Source organism: Myotis yumanensis, unplaced genomic scaffold, assembly GCF_028538775.1.
Source record: "Myotis yumanensis isolate MYYU_CA2020_CCGP unplaced genomic scaffold, mMyoYum1.0.hap1 SCAF_1, whole genome shotgun sequence".
In the NCBI taxonomy this organism is placed as follows: domain Eukaryota; kingdom Metazoa; phylum Chordata; class Mammalia; order Chiroptera; family Vespertilionidae; genus Myotis; species Myotis yumanensis.
Genome location: NW_027223752.1, coordinates 171305005 through 171314503, shown reverse-complemented (window position 1 = coordinate 171314503; position 9499 = coordinate 171305005). Strand labels below are relative to the sequence as shown.

The 9499-nt window shown below is 38.1% G+C and overlaps 1 pseudogene; it reads left to right on the top strand.

The window, feature by feature from the left end:
• Positions 1 to 508: 508 nt before the first annotated feature.
• LOC139006474 (calmodulin-1-like) lies at positions 509 to 1017 on the top strand (annotated as a pseudogene).
• The last annotated feature ends 8482 nt before the right edge of the window (positions 1018 to 9499 follow it).

The window sequence follows — 9499 nt, the reverse complement described above, 5'->3', positions numbered from 1 at the left end:
AAAAAACCCTCCAGAATAATAGAAGAGAAGCAGTATTTAAATACATTTCAAGAAAACTTTCTCAAATAAAAGACTTAACTCTAGCTCTTGAAGAACAAACTATAACCCACAGAGAGGGTACACTGTGACACAAAATGGTCATTATTGAGACAGAACCTGAAAACAATTGTTTAATTTTAAAGATAAAGAATTTGGGGGCAGCAGAAAAAGATATCAAGATAATTTTAGGTGAAAGAAAATCAAGATAATATCAAACTTCCCCTGCAATTATCTATGAAAAGATGGTGAAAAAAATTTTTCAAGGAAAAAAATGCAATGACTCAAGAAAAGAAAGTGTGACTCAAGCTTTTATACCTAGCTAGGCCATCCTTCAAGTATAAAGGCTATAGAAGATTATTATTTTTTTAAGACATATCTGCAAGTACTCAAGGAACAGAGTTCGAGTAGAGTGAGCTTGTGAGCTCAGTGGTTGTGTGGTCACGTGTCGAAAGCCAGTACCACTTGCATCATGGCTGACCAACTGATTGAAGAGCAGATTGCAGAATTCAAAGGAGCTTTTTCACTATTTGACAAGGATGGTGATGGAACTTTAACAACAAAGGAATCAGGAACTGTAATGAGGTCTCTTGAGCAGAATCTCATAGAAGTAGAGTTATAAGACATGGTTAAAGAAGGGGATGCAGATGCCAATAGCACAATTGACTTTCCAGAATTTCTGACAATGATGGCAAGAAAAATGAAAGACACAGAGAGTGAAGATGAATTAGAGAAGCATTCTATGTGTTTGATAAGAATGGCGATGGCTATACTAGTGCAGCAGAGCTTCGCCATGTGATGACACACCTTGGGGAGAAATAAACCGATGAAGAGGTTGATGACATGACCAGGGAAGCAGATATTGATGGTGATCAAGTAAACAATGAAGAGTTTGTACAAATGATGACAGCCACGTGAAGACACTGTACAGAATGTGTTCAGTTTCTTGTACAAAATTGTCTATTTGCCTTTTCTTTGTAACTTATCTGTAAAAAGGCTTCTCCTACTGTCAAAAATATTCATTTATAGTATTTAGGGCTTCATTCCTCCATATTTTCTTCCCTTATCTTACTGTCATTGGCCCAAAACCTTATTTTAAAAAATTGATCAAGTAACAGGTTGCATGTGACTTACTCTGCATATATCTAAGTCCTTTTGCACATCTAAACTTAGATGGAGTTGGTTAAATGAGGGAACATTTGGGTTATGCCTTTCCTTAAGTAGTTTTCTTCAGGAACTGTCAGCATGTTGTTGAAGTGTGAAGTAGTAACTCTGTGTGGACTATGGACAGTCAACAATATGTACTTAAAAGTTGCACTATTGAAAAATGGGTGTATTATCCAGGTACTCACACACTATTTTTTTTGTACTGCTGGTACTGTACCAGGAACATTTTCTTTTATTGTTACTTACTTTTTAAACTTTGTTTAGCCATTTACAGAAAATTTGCTTATGGCACAATTTGCCTCAAATCCATTCCAAGTTGTATATTTGTTGGCCAATAAAAATTTTTTTACTCCTCTCCCCTCCAAAAAACTCAAGTAATTTTAGTCTTATAAGCCTTTTTCAAGAATCCTATTAAAAGATAAAATTCAGCTAACTAAAATATTATAGAAAAATAGCAGAGAAAGAATGGGTGGTAAGATTAAATATTTTTGATATTCAATATATTTAAGGCACATATAAGATAAGAGCAAACAACTAAAAGTAGTAAAATGAAAAAAATATAATGTAGTTTGAAAAGTATAAATAATATTAAAAATAACAATAAAAGGGGAAGAAATGTGCAAATACACTAAGTCCAGCATTGCTTTACTTAGAATAGCTAAAAATTAAATTATACCATTTAAAACTGGCAAATCTCATAAATCTTAAGCATGCCTCTGATTGCCTATCCAGTGAAACTCTGTTGTTTTTGTGGGATGAAGAAAGGATTTGAAGATGTTTATGTGGGGCCTGATCTGTGGATAAGCACTCAACAGAACAAACAATATAATGGGACAGTTTACATATCAGAAATGGCACAATATTTCATTTATGGAATCTCATTTAAGTCTGTTGGTCTAGAATAACTGGTTTTCTAATCTTATTTCTTCTCCTATATTCACTTTCCCCCCATTTCTTATCTTTATTTCTCTTTCCCTTTCCTTCTTCCTCTCTCCCTCCCTCCTCTTCCTCTCTCTCTCTCTCATTCTCTCTCTCTCTCTCTCTCTTCCTGAGGTCAGAATATTTCAAGTAAAATACACTTTGGCTGCATAAATGGCTGTCTAGAAAGATAATTCAATCTTCTAAGTGATCACAGCAACAGAAGTTGACATTAGAAAGGGAATATATTGGCCTAGCTCCCAGAATAATAAGGAAAATAAAGAAGCTTGGCTTTGAAAGGACAAACATGAGCTCTAGGAGAAGTCTAGGTAGCAGGAACTGATAGACAGCCTTTCAGACACTACCCTTGGGGGGAACTTTTTGAAGGATTTTTGATGCTTTGCTCAAAAGTAAAACTCCAAAAACTGCGTAGATCGCATGTTACAATACCAGATTGTAAGACGAAAATTAACCAGGAGAAGGTAGAATACATGCTGGGTAACAAAAGCAGCCAATGTCCAGTAGAAATGTCATGATCTGTGTGCCTACACTGGTAGGTTGGAAGAAAGGGACCAGAACAATTCATTCCTATTTCAGAGTTGTTAGAGAAGCTAAGAAACGGAGATGAGTCGAAGGAGGCACAACAATTAGAAGCTGTTTACCAAAGCTCTCTGTGATCATGCCCACATCCTGTTTACCCTCCCTTTTCCAAAACTTCTTCAACTCATGGAGCTTACTCTGTACTCACACTCACTCTTGCTTGTTCATATCTTTCTCCCTGTGACATGGCATGGTTCCTGCCCAGGGACATAACACTTTTCCAGATGTGCCCATGTTTCTGGTACTGCAAGACAGTCCCTTTAAGAGAATGTGCCATCTTGTTCATGGCACTAATTGAATAAATAGTTCATGCCTATTGAAATCATTGCTGGTACCCCTCTATGGTATCTGTGCCTTGGAACTTTTAGACTTTCAGCTCAATGGGGTGTTCTAAGCTTAGGAAAATGTATTCAAATGCCTTAAGTCAGGTCTGCTACAAAAAACCACTGGCAGTTGGGAAGATATGGCCAAACCCAGAAACATGTTGCCGAAGGCCAGCAAGTTGGCAACAGTTTTCCCCTAAGTTTCACAATCCTGTAGAAAATTTTATTTTCTGATTTGGTATTGTAAAGATTCCATCTGTCTCCACTTTGGGGTAGTTTAGAAAGCCCTGGAAAAAATGTTGGGAGCAATCAAATCTTTCTTAGGTATAGTTTTATTTTTGCTATGGTGCTATCTGGAATTTAAGAGCAAAACAAAACGAGACAACAACCGGAGAGCCACTACAAAAGCCATCTGCTGCGGAAGGCCTTCAGCTATTCCTTTCCACACCTACTGCCAAGGGAGGTCCCCAAGACATTACGAGTCCAAAGCGAGAGTTCCAAATCCCAGCCTTGTACATAGCAAATCAGTACTTGTGGAAACACAGTAACAGGTACTTGTCATTTTTGCATATTTGAATATTTTTATATTCATAATAAGTTCATTTGGAAATAAACATGAATTTGGAAGAGTATGGTGGCATTTTAATCATTCTTAAGCAGGAAAAAGGTAACTATTTTTTTGGCATGGAAACTTTCCACTTTTAGTAAGAGAAGAGTGAGAGAAGGCAGAGTACACTGTCAGTTCCACCAGGTTCAATTAATTGTTGAAATCAAACAAAAATAGCCTCTCGAGATTCCCATTGTTCTGCAGCTGCTGGCTTCGGAATGTTTGCTGTCTCCTTCCTTCTGACTAATCACCATGGTTGCCCAGTTTCCTTTCCTGATTTCCTACCAGAGTTTGTGATGTGTCATGGGAAGAAAGGGCAACCCTCCCAACATTTCTTTCCAGGCCTTTTGAACACAGCCATCCTGGAGCACGTGGCCTTCTTTTCAAATTCCTGAATTTGTTGACCTGTCTGGGCTCAGAGGCTGTGTTTGTGAGCATGCACGCTTGAGCTGCTTGATAAGGGAGCCTAAGTGACTTCCTGTTTGAAAGCGGTCAGAAAGATGTGAGTCTTGAATGGAATGTGTGCACAAGATGTAGCCCTAATGCATTTTCTTTTTTCTTTTTTTTTTTTTATCTCTCTTTGCTTATTGCTGCTTTGTTGAAAGAGTTCTAGATTGCTAAAAGTATGACCTGCTTCTGAATTTAGCAATTACTGAAAGGGGTTATATCATGTGGAGATAGAATCCCATTTAGTTGAATGTCAAAGTTCTAGGTACTTGGATGTCCAGAACATAGAAATGAACTTCAAAGTAAAAGGTAAAGACCACTAGCATACTTGCAAAAACTCCATGCACTAAGACCCACACACTTCACATAGAAAAGTTAAAATTTGGAACACTGCCTGGTGTATGTTAAACACTACATAAATGTTTGTGGTTATTATCAGAACTTATTAGCTGTTTTTACATATAAATCTAGTAAACTTCATATTCATGTTTCTCAGGGGAAAAACAGATTGCCAAAAGCATTAATAAATGATGGGAAAAGATAAAATGAGAATATTGTGAAAATCTAACTATAATGAAACAGAGTTAAAGAAATCACAATTGCGCCCATTTAAACTGCCAAAGGATCAGGAATATGTCACTCCATTCTTTATAGACACCACCCGAATGATCATAGTGACCCCCAAAGTCATCCAGAAAAATCCAATTAGCTTTCATCTATTCTAAGAATGTAATGCAAGCCCTAGCTGGTTTTGCTCAGTGGATAGAGTGTCAGCCTGTGAACTGCAGTGTCCCAGGTTTGATTCCTGTCAAGGGCACACGCCCAGGTTGCAAGTTTGATCCCCAGTAAAGGGCGTGCAAGAGGCAGCCAATCAATGATTCTCTCATCATTGATGTTTCTATCTCTCTCCTCCCTCTCCCTTCCTCTCTGAAATCAACAAAAATATATTTTAAAAAAAGAATGTAATGCAAGATAATATTTAAAAAAATGAATGATTAAAAGGGGTGGACTGAAGCACTAAATAGGATTTTTAGCAACTATCTTGGAAAATCTATTTATATCGGGCAGCTCATGCATCAACAGTTGCCGTGAAGCCTTGCTGAATACCATGATGCTGTGGAATTAGAAGACAGCCCATCACATAGTCTAGTGCTCTGCACAGGCATGGCTTAAAGACTGAGTCGAACTCCACAGTCCTCTCCCCGGACTGGACCACGTGGGGCTCTCCTTATAACTAGCTGTCTGATGGTTAGGAAGCCTCCAGCTTGCCTTCCAGGAGAATGCAACTCCTTTGCTCAGGATGAGTCACCACAGTCTATTTACAACCCGCCTAATTGGTGTGTATGCTGACATCGGTTCCCCACTGTCAGCCTAGGCAGCAGCGCTCAAACATGATTCAGAGTATCCTTCAGTTATGTCTCCTGCCCACATGTGCATGTCACAGCTCTCCCCAGGTATCCATCATCATCAAAAACACTTGCTGCCACATTGCACCTCACACATCCTGTTCTTTGACTTTCATACCCTTGTTCCCAGTGTGGCCTCTCCCTGACAGTTCTCTCCCCGTCCACTCACCACCTCAATATCCAGCTCAGTAGGTCTCAGCATGGGCCCGTTTTGTCCCCGAGGGGACATCTGGCAGTGTCTCAAGATGTTTTCAATTGTCATAACCGGGAGTAAGGTACTAACCAGCATGCAGTGGACAGAGGCCAGTGATGCTGCTAAACATCTCACAGTGCACACACCAGTCCTTCAACACAAAGTATTACTCAGTCCAAAATGCCAATGGTGCCGAGATCTCACTGGTCCCCATTTCAAATCTCACCTCCCATGAATGCTTCTCTGCCCTGTACTCCTTACTGTATGCGCCGGGTTAGGGCTCTCTACTCTCCCCTTTTAGTCCTTGAAACGGTATTCTTTCTTTGAGATTTCCACACTGTGGCAAAATTGCCTTTGTGTAATTCCCTTTCCCCTAATTAACTTGAAGCTCTTTTTTCAACCATGTATGACCAGTACTTGGACTAATACCTAGCTCATTGTAAGTTTTTAAAAAATGTTTGAATGATTAAATGAAAAAAGGAACAATTTGGTTTCAAGCTATATGCCCTTGCTTTTCTGCTAATTAGTTGGCGGTATTAAAGACATCTTGCTGATCCTCTTGAGAATTTTAAAATACAGAGTAAGTGGTCCTTATCCTCTTACATTCCGTTAGGTCTGTGCTCTAGAGTGTCTCATCGTCTTTGATGATAATCTTTGGGTGGTGTTAACAGCACGTTTAATGCTAACAATGAGCCCATATTTCACTGCAAATACTCTGCTTTGGAATTATTTTCTATTTGAGAGAGCAGTTTCTGTGGTCAGATTAAGTTACTGCTTGTGTTCAATTCTGGGATCTACCACCTACCACTGTGCGACCTTGAGCAAATTACTTAAGTTCTCTGTGCCTCAATTTAGTGTCTGAAAAATGGGGGCAACCATGGAACAAAACTCATAGATTTGTTATGAAGACTAATTGAGCTAATATTGGTCAAATGCGTAGGACAGAATTTGGCACCTAACAAGTTCTATATAAGTGATTGTTAAACAGGGACAATCGGGTATCAACCCCCTGTTGCTGGTCATGAGTGCATCAGCCAGGTAATTCAATCTCATGTTATCATGTTACTCTGTTATATTGCATTCCTGGAGAGAAATTCATAGAACCATATTAAACAATAAGAACATGCATGATTTGCCCACTATGTGTGCTGGTCTGGCCAAAATAACTCTACGGAACTCATCAAAATTTTTGCAGGCAGATGACAAAGCGCCTCACAATCTTGGCACAGATACAAAATCCACCGATCGTCTAAATTTACCACTGCTGCTGCATTCTAATTTTTCTGCTTCAAAAAGTGGCATTTTCATCATTCTGCCCATAGCAACTAATGTCCTTTAAATTAACATTAAAAATTCATTCTTTTGGTTTATCCTTCCTGAACCAAGCTAATTAACTATCAGCAGAAAGCCCTTTAAGTTATAATCTGAATAGGTTACATGTTCTAATTTTCAGTGTCTCATCTAGGAAAATTGAAACCCCAAAAAGGAGTGAATTAATTAATGTTAATTAAAGAGTACAGCATGAAACAGCGGACAGGTCAATCTCTGGAGGGCAATTAGAAAGCCGTTGCTGGGACTAAGTTGACCCTTTGCAGCATACAGTTTTGGACAAAGGCCTTTGCCACAGTGACTTTGTAAAGAATGGGGAAAGGAAGCCAGAGACAAGACTAGAAGCAGCACTGCAGACAGGTTGTAGATATCTATCCATTACTTCATATGTAATATTACATATTCTCTGTGAAAAGAAACCAAATAACCAAATCAACTCCTGAAGGTTTTACATGTTATATTTTTAATCAAATATTTCCTGACTCCTTCCTACATACAGGTTTTATTAGCTACTGAGGGAAATACAAAGATAAGATGGTCATACCCAAAGATTTTACAGTATATGCCTGGCCAGTGTGCCTCAGTGGTTGAGTGTCAACCTATGAACCAGGTCACGGTTATATTCCCAGTTAGGTCACATGCCGGGGTTGCAGGCTCAGTCCCCAGTGTGGGGTGTGGAGGAGGCAGCTGATCCATGATTCTCTCTCATCATTGATGTTTCTATCTCTCTCTCTCCCCCTCCCCCTTCCTCTCTGAAATCAATAAAAATATATTTACAAAAAACCAAAGAACTTACAGTATAGAGCAGTGCTGTCCAATGAAACTTTCTGTGTGATGAAAATATTCTCTATCTGCACCATCCAAGTAGAAGCCTACATATAGATAATCAACCTTGGAAATGTAGCTCCTGTTGTTAAAAATTTGAGTTTTTAATTTTACTTAATTTAAATTTAAACATAAATAGCCACAAAGGTTTACTATATTGGCTATCTCAGACCTGGAAAGTGAGACATACGGAATACTGCTGATTTTTATTACTTAAAGATTTCCAAAATGTGTTAATCATTGTTTCTCTCATGCCAAACCATTGCACTATTGTATCTCTCTCTGTCTCTCTCACTCTCTCTCACATACAAACACGCATACTCACACAGGTGTATGCACAGAAGCTTATGCACATGTGCCTGTACACATGTGCACACACACAACTCTGTTTTCTATTCAGTATAATATTCATCAACTTAAACTGATTTTTCTCATGGCTTAGAGAGATGGAACACATCTGAGTTTCTGGATTGAAGAAAAGAAAATAGCTGCCTACTAAATATTATAATTTTATTAAAGAAAATACTTATATACAAGCTATAGGAAAGTAAACTGGAGGAAGCATTTGGGAGACACAAATGGTTCTCAACAGAAATCTATAGGGGGAGTATCAGAATCTAGGAAGGAGAAGGAGAGAGGCTATGAGATTTTTATGGTAAGCTAATTGGTACATAGGTTTACAAACTTCAAGAAATACTGCCATGACTTACAAATAATTAAAACACATTTGTTCTAAAGGGCTGATGGGTCTTTTCACTGCATAGCCAGCATTCACATGACCATTTTTTCCCAATGGACATCAGAAATTCACTGAGTGTTCTGGGGACTAATAGCTTGGGTGGTCCTGGAGCTCTCCCCAGAGTTGCTGACACAATCACTAATTGTGTATGTTAGATAATATAAATTGGACTTTACCTTCATATTCTTAAATGAAAACTAGGCATATAATTGTGAAAACTAGTTTACTGAGTTAACAAAATAATTTAAAGTATAGTAACAGTGGGATTCATTATTCAGTACACATCATTAAGAAGATTTTTTTCCCCAAATTCAAATCTATAATTCATTAGGGGTATTTACAATGCCCCTAGTGAATTCCAAGAGATTTGGTAAATTTATACCTCTTTTCAAGTTGTGTTCATCAAAGATGGGTTTCAGATTCAGTGATTTTCTTTGTTGAGTCATTAAATTATGCTTCCTTATTCCCCCATCTTTTTGTGCTTGACTTGAACAATACCAATATTGCCACCTATAGGACAAATGATTTTTTGGTTTGTTTCTCAAGGCCTAGATGAAGAAGAATGAAAAATCCTTGGAGAATGGATCATTCTGAATAGTTGAGTTTGACAGTTTTTTAGAATCAATGTTTTGATCACCTTTGTATTTATTTATTTAGTTTTAGTGATGTTGAATGGAAAACTAATTGAAAGGTCCTATGTAAGTCCCTGACTTCTCTACTAGTACTAGGACATTGAAAATAATCAACATTTTTTTTTTTATCAAAAAGAAGGCTCATTATCAGTATGAATTATGGTGCTAGATTATTTGACCCGAGGCAAAATCATCCCACGCTGTTGTATCCTTTGAGCATTTCAATCACTAGATTATTCACTTGTCTGAACCCTCTACTGACTATTCACAGCTGACA